General features: G+C 46.3%; 2 long non-coding RNA genes across 2 annotated transcripts; one reads left to right on the top strand and one right to left on the bottom strand.

The window, feature by feature from the left end:
* The first annotated feature begins 44 nt into the window (after positions 1–44).
* LOC139061357 (uncharacterized) lies at positions 45–5,726 on the top strand. The gene is made up of 2 exons (XR_011515391.1): positions 45–329; positions 3,524–5,726. It is a non-coding gene; the product is annotated as an uncharacterized lncRNA (long non-coding RNA).
* Positions 5,727–6,636: 910 nt separating this feature from the next.
* On the bottom strand, positions 6,637–15,280 carry LOC139061358 (uncharacterized). The gene is made up of 3 exons (XR_011515392.1): positions 14,928–15,280; positions 7,572–7,663; positions 6,637–6,716 (listed from the first exon to the last, which is right to left on the bottom strand). It is a non-coding gene; the product is annotated as an uncharacterized lncRNA (long non-coding RNA).
* Positions 15,281–19,616: the final 4,336 nt, after the last annotated feature.

Here is a 19,616-nt window from a genome sequence, read left to right as displayed (position 1 = left end):
GGACCACAGATGCATTGCGTTCATGCCGTTCATGCATCGCCAAGGCCCGAGATGGCACGAGTAGGAGAAGGCGCGTAGTGGCGCGAGAGACGAACGCATACAACGCGCGCCAGGAAACCTCCTCTGTGCAGTTTCTCTCACGCGCCCGCTCTTACTCGCGTCTGCGCACAAACGTGAGTGTGAGGTTAGTCGCAGTGCTTTCATTACTTTCATATTTCGAAGGAAACCGCAGACCATCGTCGGGCCTCTCGGGGCCTATTCCATTTTATCAGGCCCTACGGTCACCGCTGCCCAGCTGCCGGTGCTAACGCAACACATCGAGAACAAAGGTGAGAGTAAGTACTCCTCGAAGTTTTGCGCGGTTACGTATTCTTTTGCAATTGTAGGAACAACCGCGTTTGCAAATTCGTGCGGGATAACGTGATCTCGAAATTTCAGCTAGCGCGAAACGGTTGCAACACTCGCAGAGATCGCAGGATGATCTATTCGTATCTTCGATGAGAACTTCTGCAGTTCCTATGCGCTGCCCCGAGTTGCAACAGTAGAGTGCCACTGTTGGTAATGTGCAACATGCGTGTGCTTAGTCGCGATGTGCCACCTCTCACGCGCCAACACTTGCAATGCACTGAACTGCCAGTGCTGCGAATGTTGTCTCACGGGTCTTTCTTTCTCGACCTTTATCTGGTGACTATAGGCCGTGCGTACCTTATGTGGTTGTCACGGCATCGTTGTGCTATTGTGCTCAGCAGTGGTCACGCACACGGCCGAATTGTTTAATTCTTACTCCCTTACTCATTGTTTAATAGTGATGACCACTCCAGCTGAATTGTCAGCACTTACCATTTGTTGCAGTCAAATAGTGACAGTACATTTCCTTCACTTAAAGCTTGTTAGCAGCTCTTACGTGTGAGCTGTGGAGTTGTGTCAGCGAGTGGATGAACAAATTCCCTCCCCGCTGCTGTCGCTTAAGAGTACTTTCAAAGGCAAACATGCGTAAGTGCACGAATCAGCTCATTGTACCCACTTCCATTGCTTTCTTTCTTCATGTTGTAACGGCACATTTGTGCACACGAAGAAGAAAAGCTTGCAAGCCGCTTAAGCTTTGCCTTTGAGTGGAACGCAATAGCATTAAAAATCTGACTGCTTCTCACACTTCCCGGAAACTGCAGTTTACGTAACTGTAATGTGGGAAATTCTCCACAGAAGCAGGCCCGAAGCTGTGGGCAGTACAGTTTGTAAGTGATGGTGCCAATTCATGATGAGGACGGTGATGTGACGTCCACTGCGGAGCTCTGTTTCCAGCCGTGGTACCCCGCACCTCCATCACTATGTTACGGGGATGTTGGGAGTATAAGACTGTATTTACAATGTATATACAAGGATATCCAAGTGGGTTAAAATGGCTGACTAGTAACAACACGTAGCTGCCAGTGTCTCGAGATCTTCCTCTCTCTCTTCTTTCACCCTTCTGTAACAATACCTACTTCCATGTATATTTATTTATTTGACGAGTGTTTATGCAAGCCCTTCTGTATTCATGAATAAACAATGCATGTTTACCTGCATGAAATATTTTTTTCTACTTTATCATCGCTCTGGTAAGTTGGGGTAACATTTTTGGAAAATTGGCAAGTCTGAATATTTTACATCGACAACAAATATATTCGACCCTGAGGATTCACATTTGGTGAAAAAATAGACTTTTAGAGATTTAAGAGGAAGAAAATTAGTGGTGCATCGATTCATTAGAAGTGAATGGCCACCTTAATGTCATAGCAATATTATGATTCATGCACAGTTGATTATATTGCCGCGACAACTTGGTCACATTTAAGTTGCGCGCCCTTCGTATTAGACATATGTGACTGTTGTCATACTTTAAGCCTATAATGATGGCACTGGAAGGTTAGCAAGTAGTATTCTTGGGTGAAGAATGGCCAGATCACTGATAAAGAAGTTGCTGTATGTTGCTGTGTATAACCCCCACCAAAAATTGTAAAAATATCATGTGTGAATCACAGGAATTTCGATTTAAAGTCTGGCTTCATGGCAGTACCATGTGCACGGCCACAAAACCACACTTCAGGGCAAGGTTCTCGACTAAAACTTTCGTTATCTCTTGGGGAAGCCCACTGTCTTTACACCCCTGTGTGTTGAAGCTCCCTTCTCCCCTTTACGTTGTCGGTATGGGTCGCCATTTTGCATTGAGCAGTTAGCGAATAGTGCACAAGGCGCCAGCAAAGTGCAACTTGGATAACGATAAGCTGTGCCCAGTGGCCCAGCAGCGTCTCCGAAAAAACTGGAACAGAGTCACTGGCTGAAGATACAGCATGGACAAGTTGCTTATCCACAAACAGATGCTGTTTTTGTAAACACCTGAGGGTTGTATGCAGTTATTTCGTTGGGTTATACGTGCATTTTTTTTCTTTCTGGCTTCTGAAAGCATTATGAAACATCGTTCCAGCACAAAAATAAGCACGGACGAGCAGAGAAGGACAACCAGAAAGCTGGTTCTTGTTGTCTTTCTCTGCTTGTATGTGTTTGTGTGCTGAAATAATGTTTCATAATACTATTCACAACCAACTAGCTCAACTGTCCAAGCTGAGCGACTGTTCTGAAGGAGCATGTGGGTTGTACATGTTGGCGGGTTATATGGGGAAAAATACAGTATGTATTTCCTAGCCGGCACCTCGCAATCTCAACTTAGGAAAATGTTGCCAAAGTTCAGCGTGGGATCGAGAAGAAATTTACTGATGAAATCTCCTATGAGACAAATTTCTTGTGCCAGCGAAACCTAACGAGTTTTGCAAGTAGTGCCAAAACTCTGGGCCTCGAGTGCTCATACGGATCAGGGAACGAGCTAGGTCAAAGCATTTTTAAACTCTTCTCTAAGGATCGCAGAAATACGTGCAAATCTTCAAACATTTCAGATTCTCTTACTTTGTCATTTTTTGCCTTTCTGAAAAGTAATTTTTGTTGGTGTACTTCACAGGTAGGGTCATGAAGCATTCAAGGTGCAGAAATATTGGGTAAATTAAAAAAAAACATTAGGTGCTCTTTGTTTAATTGTAATATCACCCTCAGCATCTCACAAATAAAAAAATGAAAGCTTGTTATACATTTTTGCAACTGTGCGCTTTTTTGGCATTTTTATTTTCATTTTTATACCCCCGTTTTGGGGCATTACATAAAGGGTGTGGTTAATGTTGGAGATTATATTTTCCTCGTGATCACTGGTGCAGCGTAATTTTATTTAGGAATGCTGATGTGTAGGTGATGGCTGCGATATTGTGGGGAAGTACATTCCACTGGCTTACTGTTTGAAGAAAAAATTATTTGGAAAAGTAGTCGTACAGGCACGTTGACGTGAGTCTTTAAATGGATCATGGTGTGTTGAGACGTGCATTATGGAGGTGTGCCGATGTAAGGTTCTTGTTTGATCTGGGAAGAGTAAAATTTATGAAATATACACAGGATAACTTACTCACAATAACATTTACTTTATTTTGTTTTCTTTGTGCAGCATCGAGGCCTTCTATTTCCCCACTGCCAAAAGTGACAGCTCAAAGCAAGGTTGCCTCCACCAGTGTCACTTATGTGACTGTATGAATCTGTCTCATCTGGAAACACAATCCAGCCTCCATATTAGGAAGAAGCCATTTCATTGCACTTTATGTCCTAAGAGCTTTTCACAAAAGCCCAACTTGAAAACCCACCTGCTCACCCACACAAACGAGATGCCATTTCAGTGCCCTTTGTGCTCTCGGAGCTTCTCAGAAAAATGCAACCTTATGAAACACCAGTGCATCCACACAGGCAAGAAGCCATTTCAGTTCGCTTCATGCTTTCGGAGTTTCTCGGGAAAGGCTCGCTTGAAACAGCACTTGCGCACACACACAGGCGAGAAACCATTTCATTGCTCTTTATGCCCGCAAAGCTTTTCACAAAAGTCCAAGCTGGAAACCCATCTGCTCAGCCACACAGGCGAGAAGCCATTTCAGTGCCCTTTGTGCTCTCACAGCTGCTCACGAAAGGACAACTTTATGAAACGCCTGTGCAACCACACAGGTGAGAAGCCATTTCACTGCCCTTCATGCTCTCGGAGCTTCTCACAAAATACACTTCTTGAACTGTACCTGCACATCCACACAGGTGAGAAGCCATTTCAATGCCCTTCATGCTCTCGGAGCTTCTCTATAAAATGCAACCTTATGAAACACCTGTGCACGCACACAGGCGAGGAGCTATTTCAGTGCTCTTCATGCTTTCAGAGCTTCTCGGAAAAGGCTCGCCTAAAAGAGCACTTGTGCACCCACACAGGCGAGAAGCCACTTAAGTGCCCTTCATGCTCTCAGAGCTTCTCACAAAAGCACCACCTTAAAGAGTATCTGCGCACCCACACAGGCGAGAAGCCCTTTGAATGCCCTTCATGCTCTCGTGATTCTCACGAAAGGCCCATCTGACACAGCACTTGAGCACCCACACTGGCGGGATGCCATTTGAGCGTGCTTCATGCTCTCGGAGCTTCTCGCAAAAAGACAACCTGAAGGACCACCTGCGCACCCACACAGGCGAGAAGCCCTTTCAGTGCCCTTGCTCTCAAGGCTTCTCACGAAAGGCCTATCTGAAAGAGCACCTGAGCACCCACACTGGCGAGAAGCCATTTGAGTATGCTTCATGCTCTCGGAGCTTCTCACGAAGGGATTGCCTGAAAAGCCAACTGCGTACTCACTCAAGTGAGAAGCCATTTCAGTGCTTTTCATGTTTTCAGAGCTTCTCAGAAAAGGCTTGCCTGAAAGAGCACCTGTGCACCCACACAGGCGAGGAGCCATTTCAGTGCTCTTCATGTTTTCAGAGCTTCTAGGAAAAGGATCGCCTGAAAGAGCACCTGTGCACGCACACAGGCGAGGAGCCATTTCAATGCTCTTCATGCTTTCAGACTTTCTCAGAAAAATCTCACTTGAAAGAGCACCTGCACACCCACAAAGACGAAAAGCCATTTAAGTGCCCTTCATGCTCTCGGAGCTTCTCACGAAAGGACTACCTGAAAGACCACCTGCGCACCCACACAGGCGAGAAGCCCTTTCAGTGCCCTTCATGCTCTCAGAGCTTCTCACAATATACCCATTAGAAACAGCACCTGTGCACCCACGCAGGTGAGAAGCCATTTGAGTGTGCTTCATGCTGTCGGAGCTTCTCACGAAAGGGCCACCTGAAAAGCCATCTGCGTACTCACACAGGTGAGAAGTCATAGCAGTGCCCCTTCATGCTCTCAGAGCTTCTCACAAAAGATTTGGCTGAAAGCCCAACTGTGCACCCACACAGGTGAGAAGTCATTTCAATATCCTTCATGCGCCTTCAGAGCTTCTCACAGAAGGCCAGCCTGAAATCCCACCTGCACATCCTCACTGGCAAAAAGCCATATAAGTGTCGTTCATGCTCTCTGACCTCAGTAAATAGTAACCTTATGAAACACCTGTGCATCCACACATGTGAAAAATCATTTCAATGCTCCTCATGCTCTTGGGAGTTTCTCGTTGAAAAGGTCCTTGAAGATACACCAACGCATTCATACGGGTAACCGGCTATACAGCTGCATCATCTGCTTCAGGACTTTTATGCAATCTCATCACTTCATCAGATGTAAGAGAGCACAGCACCACAATACTGTAAGTAGGTCAACAACCATATTGAATAGGGTCTGAATTAAAAATTACAAATGTGTAGTATGCTGCATAGTGTTCTACTGCATCAGTTAGCACAAGTGGTGTCCATGTTCTCTTAAAGAGGCAATGAAACACTTTTTTAGGTCACCATATTTGCTCTAGATCTTTTTTGCAGTATGTCATAGAACATACCGTAAAATTCTGCGCAAGCGCCATTTGAAATTTGCGCCAACTACCGAACAAGCACCCGCTTCCTTTCTTCACCCTGTTCACCGCTTCATGCATTTTCAGTGGACCGCCTGGCTACAGTTATTGTGGCAGTTTTTTACAAAATTGCATACGAAATTACATGACTCATTTTGTTGAGAAAGAAATTTATACCGGTGTCGCATGTACACCTGTGATTGTGATCGGGCTGATCTGGATTGGGTGTTGCTACGCAGTCATTTGTGGTGCCCGGATCTCGGTGATTGCGATCAGGCTCATTGTTCGCGATTGCAGGCTGGCATCTGCGCACTTTAGCGCAGTATTCTGAAAATGCTAAAGCAAGAAGGCAGCTCAATAAAAAACAATTCAATATCATTTTACCAGTTAATAATAAGCTGTAAAATTGAAATATCCAAATTTAACCATATTTTGCTAAAACCTGAGACTGCGCCCTATAAAGAAAGAATGCGGGCGAGCGGAGGCAACCACTTTCACCCTTGTTTATGCACACGCCTCTTTCTTTCACGCTTCTTTATACGGCCGTACTAGCCACGCACGCGCTGAAATGTAACCTCTGCATGTGCGGGATGCCACATGGTCGCACTTTCCAGACGGTGTCGTATGCGCACGCTTGCGCTTTTACATAGCTGGTGCATCTGCCTCGAGCGACACAGTTGCGGTGTCCACGTCAAGAAATGTGAAAAACAAACAAAAAGCAAGAAACATTACGCTTTGGAGGTAACATGGAGCTACCTTTTTGTTGGCAATTTTCTCGGCATCACCGCCTGTATTGCGCGCGTCACTTTTATTATATGGTGCTGCAGTTGTGTGTGGTGGCAAAATCTGGAAAATAGCAACAGCGTGTGCCGATTGTCAACAGTGACGTTTCTATGGGTAGCTCAAACGGTAACATGCAATGAGCCGATGGATCGATGGGCGGAATGGTTAATTTTGGGGCTTTTACTATAGCGATCTTTCAAAATAACAAACAATTTACCGCAGTCCCCTGAGGTTTGTTCTGTTGAGATTCTACTGTACCTGCATAGCCATAGCCTTCGTCACTTGCTTTTTTGGTCATAGATTTGAAATGTCACATTTGAATTAAGCACAAGGCACATGGTGCAAATTTGCATGCGATCTGTCATGCGACGCGTCGGAGTCTGACTTGCCGCATACGAAGATATACATGGTATCAATGAGCGAACGGTGCATAGTAAAAGCTTAATCAGAGAACGTTTGTTAATTAGTCGATTGTGAAGTTTAATTTATTGTGCAAGTAATGCCCACTTCGAGTAGGCCAGCTGATGGACTAAAATATTGCTTTCTGTCTCAGGCAATCAAAAAAAAAATTTGAAAGTGTTCGCTGAAACAACCGATATGCACCCTGCAATTTAAAAAAGAATGTTTTAATCATTTGCTAATGCAGATCACTGGTACTGGTATGCTTTTCTTGAAACCAGTGTAATGATTCAGGATTTCTAGTAAATGTACATGTATTGAGTATGAGTGGTTTTAACTTGAAAATTAAAATGCACCAAAATCTACTAATCTTAAAAACATTCAGTGTTGTGGGCTAAATGTGTGCTTTTGCAAAGACATACATTACTGATAGCACCTGCACAGATTCCACAGTTCGGAATAAAATCTGTGAGGTTGCAAGATTCTGTATAGCGATCTGTGAAAGCTAGTATAACATACCACGCAAACATGTTCATAATGTGGCAGCCATTCCTCTTCAGCACCAAAATGAAATTCTTGGCAAATGAATAGTCTTGCAACAGCATAACACTCTGCAAGTGAATAGCACTTCAGAAAGGACCGTCGCATTGAAGAATAACTGGCAAAGTAACTGCGCTGCTGTTTCCTTGAAGGAGCTTGAGCTCAAAATGTTGGCTAATGCTATGAAGGAGGTGACTCCCATCCAAACCAAAACAAACTCTTTAAAGCATTGAAATGCAACACTGAGGCATTGTGCACGGGCTGAAAGTATGTCAGAACAGCTGACGTTGACTTTCCAGCTGCTGAGAGAACTCACTTGTGACAAAATCGGGCCTGATACCAAAGAGCTTGCTATCAGTTGATAGAAATAGCTCATAGCTCATTTTCGAACATATTTGCTTCTGTATGAATCTCTTTTTATTCGTAATTGAAAATGTTTGACTCGATTTGCAATGGGGTTTGTCTTTTTTTTTTCCGAAGATATTTTATTCGCTGTGCATTTTACTAACCCCTCCCTCCAGTTTTCTATTTTTAATAAAATAAACACTGCTCCTTACTACCCAAACTGGATTAAGTCGTCTTCTTATTTTTTAACATGCTTACTAGAGAGGGACAGCAGCAAGCGATATGGTTTCAGCCCGTCTTGACATAAAACAAAGTTCTTAATTAAGGGGAAATTGTAGCAATTGCCACGATTGGGTGAAAGTCTAATTTCCCCTTAATTACTTCTCTCCACATTGCAGATTCCGCAGAACTATTACGTCAAAACAATGTTTTGTGTCACTCAAGGAACTTTGCAAAGGCACTCGGGGGAAACCAAAGGCACTCGGGGAATTCGAAACTGTCAACCTGGTAGACACCCTGTTTTAGCTTTCTTTGACTTTGCATCTTCTTGGCAAGCAGCCTTGAACACGAATTACAACCGCAATAACTGCATGTCTTACATCAGTGTTCCAAAAATGTATTTTGTCTAATGCAGAAGATATCTTTATGTACGAAAGTTTCTGTATGACCACAGTAAAGGATGATGTCGCAACAGCATGCTTAGATGGTCCTCGGACATTATCTGGCCATTGTCAATAGGTATTTGATGACCACATGTGATAGTTGATGTAAGTACAGTTTAGAACCATAAGACAATATTAATCACATACCATGCACATAATTCTTATGTAGAACCAACAGTCAGTTTTATTGAAATGTAATCATGCTACACAATGTTGACTTAGTCTATAACATTAGGGTAGTTTAAATTTCCAAATACGAACTAAGTGAACAATTAGCATAACGTAACATGCCAACTTCTTACCTGCCGGCAAACTGCAATTCTTCAATCAGGCGACTGCTGCTTGGCAAACGGCATGGGTCGTCGCATTTTCTCATGTGGAATAGCTTCGGATTACTTCTAAAATACCAAACTATCTAGTCACCATGCAAGTCATACACATACACCGTGAATTCTGGAAGTAAGAATCGCTGCACTTATGCCTAGTCATACAACAGCCCTCTCAAGTGACCTTCAATGACGCTGTAGACATGCAGGTCCTTTTCTACCACTGGCCTTGAGTGCTAAAATTTCCACCCAAGCTATCTGAAAATACTGGATAGGATGCATGCAGTGAAGCATCTTAAAGGGACACTAAAGCAAAACAATAAATCAGTTTATACTAATAAAGCATATTGTGAGAACATTGCAGGCAGTCATTTCAAAATAGATTCATTATTAGATGAGAAAATGAAGGTCGAAGTATCGATATTTGAATTTCGCGCCGAAACTCTAACGCCGGTACGTCAGTGTGACGTCAGGGATTCCAAAGTATGTTTTCGCATTTGGGCCGCGTTGGCCGAGTAAAGGTTCCCGAAACTTTCTATGTTTAATATGTGGTTCCTTCAGAACACAATGTAGTCAATCTGTACCGCTATATAAGCAAGTACATAGGCCTTAGAATATGCCATCAAAATCCATGACTTCACAGCGACCAGGTGCGGGAACTTCAAGGAGGCGTCGCCACCCGTCTTTCGTTCTTGCGCTTTTTCTGGCTTACCAAACGCCTTATTGCGGTAAGAGTGTGGTATTTAGTGTCGTGGAAAGGTAATTTACTGATGCAGAAGAAATCATTTTTCTCTTTAGTGTCCCTTTAAGTCCCACCCCTCACAAGAGCCGTCATGTCTAGAAAAAAAAAACGAGAGCAACAAAAAAATTAAATGCTAAAAACACTAACATACACAATGTGGCTTTTATAATGGCAGCATTAAGAGGAAGCTTTAGCTCGGGCCCAGCTCCGAAGCCGCCTATTCAAATACATGTAAAATGCAAAAACGCTTGTCTGAGATAACCCCTAGACTGAAATGAAATTTGTTGCATTTGAAAAAAAAAGTAAAATTCTAGTGGCTGTTGGAAGCGGAATTTCGATATAGGGCCTCGATTTTGTGAAAGGAATTGTCTAAAATTGAAAAAAAAAACGCATGACGTTCATAAATTAATAGCTCTGCGTCAAGAACAGATATAGCAGTTCTGTAAACGGCATCCATTAGATCATTCAAAGCGGACAAAGTTGATATGCCAATTTATATCTTACTTGAATTTGTTACGTTGTGTACGATGGTTCTGCAAAAGCTATATTTTCATGTTATTGAATTTCTTTACATTCATGTGCAACATACCAATTCTTTCCGCTTTAGATGTACTATCAGATGAAATTCGTGGAATTGTGATATAATTTTTCCTTGCCGAGTTAGAGTGTTCTAAACTTCATAGTTTCGCATTCTGAAAATTTTTGATTTGTGCCAATTTTCAATAAAATATTTACGATCTAAATAATTTGCAACCAGCAGTCACTAGACAACGTTCTTCCTTTAAATGCAACAAACGTCGTCAAATTTGATGCAGTGGTTGCCGAGAAAAACGAATTGTCATTTTACATGTGTTCAGATAGGAACACCCGCTCCCTAAAGCTTCCTCTTAAAGGGCCCCGTAGCAAATTTTGGTTACACGCTGAAAGCTGTTACGTGTCCTCTAGGGAGCGTTCTGCCTCAAACATTTTTAGAATTGGCTCATTAATACCCGAGATATAAATATTTCAGTGCCGCGAACCCATGATTTCAGGAGGCGAGCTCCACTGCATAGCGAGACGCTCTCCACTCACCCCCGTCTAACCTCCACAAGCGAAATTCCTTCCCTGCGTTGTGCCATACCGGACCTCGAGGATCGAAGGCGAGGTCACGTGCCTCGCCTTCGTTTTTTTTTCTCCTCGCCTTTTTCTTTTTGGGCGGCGCTGTGCACGAGCTGTTGTGATTGGCTTCGCGCAGCCCACGATTTTGCGCGCTGTGCACAAGGGCACATGACTAGCAGTATAATTCAGTGCTACACGAATACTCAGGCAAAACAAGTGGATTGCAGAGCATGATCACGCGATGGAACACGGTAGAAAATGGCATAGTTTAGGTACCTGCGCACGTGACTGCACGACCGTGTGACCAAGCAGACGAAACGGAAGTTCATCTCCCTTGCTTCGGTGCGAAGTAAAACAAAAAGCACGCAGACATTCCGTTTGTGTGTTTTATTACTCTAAACTTCAATTCGTCAATTCAAGCAACTTATCACAAATAACAGTTAGTGCCTTGAATAGTTCTCGAAGTCACGTAACACCACGATCGGCGTCACACTGTGGACCAGAGTACGTAGGCACAGGGACGCGAGTACGTCACCGTCCGGCTTGGAGCGCAGCGGCCGCGAGGAGAAGGGAAAACGGCGTTCGGATTAAAATTTTAGACCTTTCCGCGGCGCGTCGCGATCTAATTCTTTGCAAACACGATCGTTGGCGCGCATTGTTTGCCCTGCGCTTGTCATATCAGAATGGCCAGACCTGGTGAGGGGCCCTTTAAGGCAGGAATGAGTCTCAGGAAAGGTAAGGCAGAACAGCCAATCGCACTGGATGATCTCAGGCGGGCCTGAGGGGAGACCATCCCGGTTTGGTAGGCCTTAATGGCTGCCTTGGAATAGCTATATATTGCCTCTCTGCGACCATCGAGCACAGCCAGAGCGATTGCAACCTGTTCGGCTACCACGGGCGTCGAATTGCGTACCGTAGCGCAGCAAGTGAGCCTGGAATTGGAGTCGACGATGGAGACTGCGAATGCCTCTTCTTGGACATATGCCGCGGCATCCACGAAGCTTGCCTCAATGTAGTTATTGCGGACATGCTCGAGTAAAGCTGTACCTCTGGCCCGACGTCTGCCGACGTTGTTTGCGGGGTGCATTTTACGGGGAAGGGGCACGATGTGCAGTTGAGACCTGATGTCGCTGGGAATCCGCACGGCGTCGGGGCACTGGTCGACAGGAATGAGGCCCATCTCGTCGAGTATCTTGCATGCGACCCGCCGGGGTGCCGGATAGCATGAGCAACTGTGAGCGCTCTTGTGCCTCGATAATTTCTTCGAGCGTGTTGTGGACTCCAAGCTTGAGCAGGTTTTCGGTGTGGGTGCTTACAGGTAAGCCGAGGGCAAGCTTAATGACCTTTCTGATGAGGGAATTGAGCTTGTTCCTCTGCAACATGCCAATTATGCATGGCCGCCGAGTATGAGAGGTGGCAGAGAACAAAAGCATGTATAATGCGGATGAGATTGCTTTCCTTGATTCCCCGGTGCCTGTTGGCGATCCTCCGAATGAGGCCGAGAGCACTCTCCGTCTTGGCGGTGATCTTTATGAGTGCGGTTCCATTGATACCATTAGACTCGACATACATCCCCAGTATTCGGAGCGAATCCACTCTGGGCACCAGGGACCCGTCACCAGTGAAAAGCCGTATTTCGTTTTCGGACGCCGGTTTCCAATCACGATGGCCGCTGCCTCTGGGTCTTTTCTTGTAGAGAAGTAGCTCAGAATTGGATGGAGAACATTCGAGCCCAGTGGGGCGGAGGAAGCGCTCGGTCGCATCAATGGCGCTCTGCATGGCGGCCTCAACTTGGCCGTCGCTCTCGCCGACGCACCAGATGGTGATGTCATCTGCTTAGATGGTATGGTTGATTCCTTGAATCCTCGCGAGCTCCTTGGAAAGCCCGATCATTGCGATGTTAAATAATGTTGGCGAGATGACTGAGGCGTGCCGCGTGAGCCGAGGATGATCCCTTGCGAGAGGTATCCTTCGATCTTGAGCTTGGCAGTTCTCTGGCTAAGAAAGGATCGGACGAAGCCGTAGGCCCTCTTCCCGAGCCCAAGGTTGGCATAGACTTGAGAATGAATTTATGTGAGATATTGTTGAAGGCCTTGTGCAGGTATAATCCAAGGATGGCTCTGGTATCTCCCGTGCTCCGGTCGATGATCAGTTCGGGGATGAGTACCGTGCAGTCCGCCTTCCGCTGCGTGGGGACCTGACCACTCCGCCAGACTTCATTAATCCTTTCAGTGAGGAGGTCGATCGACTCAATGCAGAAGTAATTTATTAACGTCATTCTTGTTCATTCTCAGCCGACAGGCGGTATCGCAAGCGTAAATAAAGAACTTATAGAGAATTTTAGTGCCTCTGGTATTCCGTCAAGCGCGGGTGGTTTGCCGGATGAGCAGGGGGCGTAAACGTGAGCGGCCAGATTGGTGGATCCAGCTGGTGGTACAAAGCTGAAACACAGAGCTAATTACTATATTCTGCTTAGCTGCTGTTGTAAACTTTCGACAGCGGCGTAATCGTGTTCACAATTACGCCGCTGCCGCAAGTTCGCACCAGCAGCGAAGCAGTATTTAATAGGTTACTGCAATTTTAGCATTGTGTTTGTCTGGTTGAGCTCTACGCCACCAGGCGGCTGCACTGCTACGGCCGCTCAGGTTTACGCCCCCGCCCATCCGGCAATCCGCTCAAACCATCCCCGTTTGCCGGAATAGCGGACAAGCTAAAAGTCCCTAATGAGTTGGCAGAGCACAGCGCTGTGTCGTCTGCTAACAGGAGCTCGCACAATGCACGCAACAGGAACGCACTGCCAGCACTTTATAAGTAGCGAGCGCGACAAAACCGTGAACTGGTTCTTAGGGACACCTTTACTAGCCGAGTATATCACTTTTCCTTCTTTTTTCGCCCTTCGTCATCGGCTCGGACATGACTTGCTCGCCGCCGCGCTGCCGCTATACTTGCGATCTGCCCCACGGCGCGTCGTGTGATAGAAGCAATAGAACTTGAAATCGAACATCGCGATATATGCATGCGGGCCCTGCATTGCCTGCGCGAAGTAAAATCGAAGAGCGTGCACGACGCTGACGGTGCGCGCTGTGCTGTGAAATTGAGGAACAAAGTGCGGCATTCCCGAACTAGAGAAAGAAGGGAAGCCAAATAAGAGATCTCCACAATATCTTCCCGTCCTGACTGTATAGTTTTACCAGCCGAACGAAGGAAGCGCTGAACCAGCCTAGGTTTAGCCCTTCTTACTGCTGACCGGCGATCTGCGACCTATTAGAGAGTTTTAGAATAGGTGGCCCAATAGTTTGGGACCCCAAAGAGCTTTGCGGGTGTTAGCGTTGGGGCACGCAGGAGTGAAAAATTTTAGAATAGGGCTTTGAGTTTGCGCATAGCGGCTTGCGCTGACAGCGCCACTACGACGTGAGAGAAAAGCTATTGGAAATAAATAAAATATACCATTTTACGATAGGAATAGTAATTTTTCTTGCGTGTGTTCGCGGTTAATTACAATTTAGAGGTTATTCTGTGAGCAGCAAACAATTAGTTGCGTTTAGTTTTGAGCAAACCAACTTTACGTGCCTTCACCAGCCAAGCTTAGCCGTGTTAGGCCTATGAGCCGTAAAATCCACAATCGAATTCGGAATCAGCGGCGTCGAATGAATCAATCCTCATAACACGCTAGTTGAGAGAAAGCGATAACCGCAGTCACTCTTTTAGCTCGCGAACTTCACGCGTTACCACGAATCGAACCCAGTTTGGTGCTATAGGTTAGAGCCGTCGCGTCGACGGGTGCCGCCATGTTTGCTGACGCAAAGCTTTTGGGGCCGCTATTTGGGCTCCCCCCGCTCAGTCGGTGAAATAGCGTTCCCAACGCAAAACCCAAACGCAGTTTGCGACTCGCGCATACGCAGTGGCTTCGACGCTATTTCTTAGGAGCCCCAAAACGTTTGGGGTCCCTATTCTAAAATTCTCTATTCACGCTGGGTGATAGCACTGGGAATTCGATCTCACCACGCAAATATCTCCTTGGCATTGACTTTGAAGCGGAGGTCACGGGAAAGCTGACCCAGTTCTTCTACCGGCCAACACAGTAATTACGAGAGCAACTTTGTGGACAGTGTTGGCAGCAGATATCTATGCCATTCCGATGAATGCTTCGCGTCCGACTGACCTCTGGTAGCTTCAGGCCGGTGGCGATGAACCGCAGCGCGCAATATTCCTTCCTCTGCGTGGAATGACCACTGGTACGCTTGCACCCGAGTCTCCTCCATTTGATGGCGTAGCCTGCAAAAAGTCTAGCTACTTAGAAAGCCGGCAAGGGCGGTGCAACTCATTATCCGTCACTTCTTCGAACGCGTATCGCGCTTCCATCCGTGGTCGATACCGAAAGAGCAACGCCAAGCAGACGACGAAGGCAAGCCTCCGAAGCAACCAACGCACGCGCGCGCGAAGCCCGCGTGTCTCCGGGGACGCGCGGCCAGGGTCGCAAGCCAACAGCCAAGCCACAGCAACGGTACCCAAAGCGGACTACTCCTTCGCCGGTTCCGCTCTTAGCCAAAGGCGGGTTTGCTCTGGAAATGATTGACAGATGCGTGACGTGATCATCGTTTGCGGGGCCGCCCCACTGTCTCTGACGGCCTCTGACGCAAGCAAAATTTTGCCCAATCAGATGAGGCCAAGTGAACCGGTTCCCTTCCGAACCGTTATAATTCGGCCCCAGTTTTCCTCCGCACTAAAAATAAAGCAGCTGGTTCAAAGCGCATGATTCCGCCGAAAACGCTTGTCGCTTCCATCGTCTGCTTCATTAGATGCGTGTCCCCAGGAAATGCATGGAATGAGTCATCATACGTTGGCGCCAACACGCTTGTTTTCCTCCTTGAGACAACATGCGCGACCTACCAGTGGTAATGCGCGCACGTTCTAGGCCACGTTATCACTATCTCGTGAAACGTGACTCATCCCGGCTCGGCTGGTTAGAAGATATGATAGGATGTCTGGTGGATGCACCCATTCGTACGTGACGCGCGCCTCCATGCGCGCTCAGAAGCAGATAGCGGTGCCTGTTACTGTAACAGCCCTATTTGCGTATAGCACTATAATCAGCAAAATTAAAAGCGCATTTAAAAAGCGCATTCGACACTATTTCACATGAACTAATCTCATCTTAGCTAAATATGACATCGGTTGTGGACAAAGAATCTACGATTACGCCCGCTCTTTCCTGACCTCTCGCATCGCGACAATAGGCATTAGCACTACGCGCTCAGACCCTTTTCCCATGCCCAATATAGGTACACCGCAAGGGGCGATACTCTCCCCCCTTCTTTTCAATATCGGCATGAGACGCTTAGCCAAAACACTCGACGTCATACCTGGGCTAGGGTACGCGTTATATGCAGACGATATTACCCTATGGGCAACCAGCGGCTCGTTAGGACGAAAAGAAGAAATCCTGCAAGAAGCAGCGACCGTTGTTGAAACCTTCGCTCGCAGCAGTGGAATTAGCTGCGCTCCCGATAAATCAGAATTTATCAGGATACGAGGTCGAGGCCGTCAAACTCACGAGCCGGTCAACCTCTTTCTAGGAGACAGCCAGATAAAGGAGGTCCAGAAAATGCGAGTCCTCGGACTGTGGCTGCAAAGCAACAAACGAGAGACCACACCATTGAAACCCTTAGGACTACGGTGAAACAGATCTCCCGTATGATCCGTAGAGTAACTTATCACCGAAAAGGTTTCAAGGAAACAGAGACGATCCGGCTCGTTCAGGCTTTTGTGCTAAGTCGTCTCACATATAGCCTCCCTTTCCAGGACCCCACGAAAACAGAACTAAAGGCCCTAGATGCGTTGATTAGAACGTCGTACAAAGCGGCTCTCGGCCTACCACAGGGAACCTCTACTGAACGCCTGCTGGCCCTCGGGATTCACAATAACTACGAGGAGCTACGGGCAGCGACGCTCATATCTACCCGCCGTGGTTGCTCAGTGGCTATGGTGTTAGGCTGCTGAGCACGAGGTCGCGGAATCGAATCCCGGCCACGGCGGCCGAATTTCGATGGGGGCGAAATGCGCAAACACCCGTGTACTTAGATTTAGGTGCACGCTAAAAAACCCCAGGTGGTCAAAATTTCCGGAGTCCCCCACTACGGCGTGCCTCATAATCAGAAAGTGGTTTTGGCACGTAAAACCCCATATATTATTATTACGCTCATATCTCAACGGGAGCGGCTTAGCTTAACCACCTCTGGCAGAAAATTCCTTTGCCGCGTAGGTTACCCTACTCATCCACAGTATGCGGGAGAAGAACTCGAATCTCTCACCAGAGTCCTTCGTGAAAGGATCATAGTAGCCCTAATTATCCTAAGAACATGAGTCCGAAATACAACCGGGGACGTAGAAGTGCTCGAGCTCGAAAGTTAATGCAGCAATTCGGTGGAATCCCGGATACAGTCTACAAAGATGTCGCCCGATGTGGTACTTACAAATACGCCCTCGCAGTGGTAGGAGCGGCCGCAAATCAAGGGCTTGTGACTTGCGCCACGGCTAGAGTTGCATCTGCGAATACCGCAGAAGCTTCAGCCATCGCGCTAGCTATTAAAACTAAGGACGCTCTAGGACAATCGTCGATAACTCTTACAGATTCCCAAGTCACATGTAGACTATTCCTCACCGGGAGGCTACCACACAGCACCACTCACCTATTAGGATCCAACCTAACGCAGAAACACATGATCATCTGGGGCCCGGGTCACGCAGGACTCGAGGGCAATGAGAGAGCGGACGGCGCAGCTCGTGCTTTTGTCAACCGAGCGGCCGACCACTCTGACGAAAACCCTTTTTTACCACGAGACATACTTGAGCACCAGCGGCGCAAGCGAATAAAGTACAGTCCACCACACCCTGACCTATCCAGGCAGGACTCTTATGACTGGCGCCAAATACAGACGCACACATTTCCAAATCTTTATTTGAAAAATGCCATTCACCCAACGCTGTACAGCGTTCGCTGTCCTTGGTGCGGAGGCAGGCCAACTCTCGCCCACATTACGTGGGACTGCCAGAACAGGCCACGCAAAATTAATACACCAAAAATAGCCGGCAAACTTTCCGGAAGGAAGCAGTGGGAGACTTGGCTCGCCAGCGAGGATCGGGATATATATATATATATATATATATATATATATATATATATATATATATATATATATATATATATATCAGGCACGTACCCAGGATTCTTTTTCGGGGGGGAGGGGGGGGCACCACCTTCATCATCATCATCATCATCATCATCATCATCATCAGCCTGTTTTATGTCCACTGCAGGACGAAGGCCTCTCCCTGCAATGCGATCTCCAATTACCCCTGTCCTGCGCCAACCGATTCCAACAAGCGCCCGCGAATTTCCTAATTTCATCGCTCCGTCTAGTCTGTTGTAGTCCTCGATTGCCTTTTCCTTCTCTTGATAACCATTCTGTAACCCTAATAGTCCAACGGTTATCTAACCGGCGCATTATATGACCTGCCCAGCTACATTTTTTCCTCTTCATGTCAATTAGAATATCGTCTATACCCGTTCGCTCTCTGATCCAAACCGCTCTTTCTCTCTCTTAACGTTATGCCAAGCAATCTTCATTCGATCGCTCTTTGCGCGGTCCTTAACTTGCTCTCAAGTCTCTGACCCATATGTCAGCACTGGCAAAATGCACTGATTGCAACCTTACTTTTCAATAATAATGGTAAGCTTCCAGTCAGGAGCTGGCAATGTCTGCCGTATGCAATCCAACCTATTTTTATTCTTCTGTGAATTTCATTCTCATGATCAGGGTTGCCTGTGATTAATTGACCTAGGTAAACGTGCTCCTTCACAGTCTCTAGTGGCCGACTGGCAATCCTGATCTCTTGTTCCTTTGTTGCTGTTGTTGTTGTTGTTGCAGCCTGTGGCACGTGTGGCTCCTACCCACGATGGGGGATTGGCCAAGAAATAGGTGGATTATTCCAAAATAATATAGAGCATAAATTTCCTAATATCTATGCGAATAGCATTGAATAGGGTTGAATTACCGGCTAAAATAAAATCAGGAAGGTGCTGTTGAATGAGGAATAAATAATTTAAAAGTAATAAAATATAGAATTTAGCAGGGCATTCGTTTAGATTCTATAAGGAATGTTTGGACAGCGAAGCATGCATCCCTGTGGCTGAATCCCAAAGTGGACGGCCCGAACGAAAGAATTGCAGGTTTTGTCAAGTCCAGGCCAATTCTTCGAAAAGGTATCTCCAACAATCTTTTTCTTAACGCAGCAATGCGGCGGCAAGATAGAAGAAAGTGCTGTATCGTCTCCTCCTCCTCACAAAAAGAACAAAGGGGAGAGGGAACCAAACCCGACCTGTATAAATAGCAATTTAGGGAGGGAATGCGGCAGCATAATTTGGTGAGGCAGACCTCAAGCATCTTTGTGTAACAAGATTCGCTATGCCATGGAAATGCCAGGTGTTTATACTCTGGAGAAGCTGTCAAATGTGGGTTTTGGGGTTTCTGTGGGTTTCAAATCTGGTTTCTGTCAAATAGGAGTTTCTGTATCCTGTTCACTACTGTTTCTAAGTGAGGTATCGTGACTCCTCTTGGTACTGTATACAGGCCAGCTGAAAATTTTTCCGCTGCTTTTACTATATCTTCGAGATTGCTGATGATATCCCCCTTTTTATCTTTTAGTGCATACATCATGGTTTGTCCTATGCCAGGTTTCTTTTTTACTGATTTCAGGCCGCGTCCATTTTTTACGGCTTCTTCAGTCTTTCTCATGTTATAGTTTCGAATATCAGTTATTTTCGCCTCGTTGATCAGTTTTGACAATTCCG

The sequence above is a fragment of the Dermacentor albipictus genome, chromosome 6 (genome assembly GCF_038994185.2).
Source record: "Dermacentor albipictus isolate Rhodes 1998 colony chromosome 6, USDA_Dalb.pri_finalv2, whole genome shotgun sequence".
Classification (NCBI taxonomy): domain Eukaryota; kingdom Metazoa; phylum Arthropoda; class Arachnida; order Ixodida; family Ixodidae; genus Dermacentor; species Dermacentor albipictus.
Note: the sequence above shows the minus strand (reverse complement) of the source record. Positions and strands in the feature narration are given on the sequence as shown.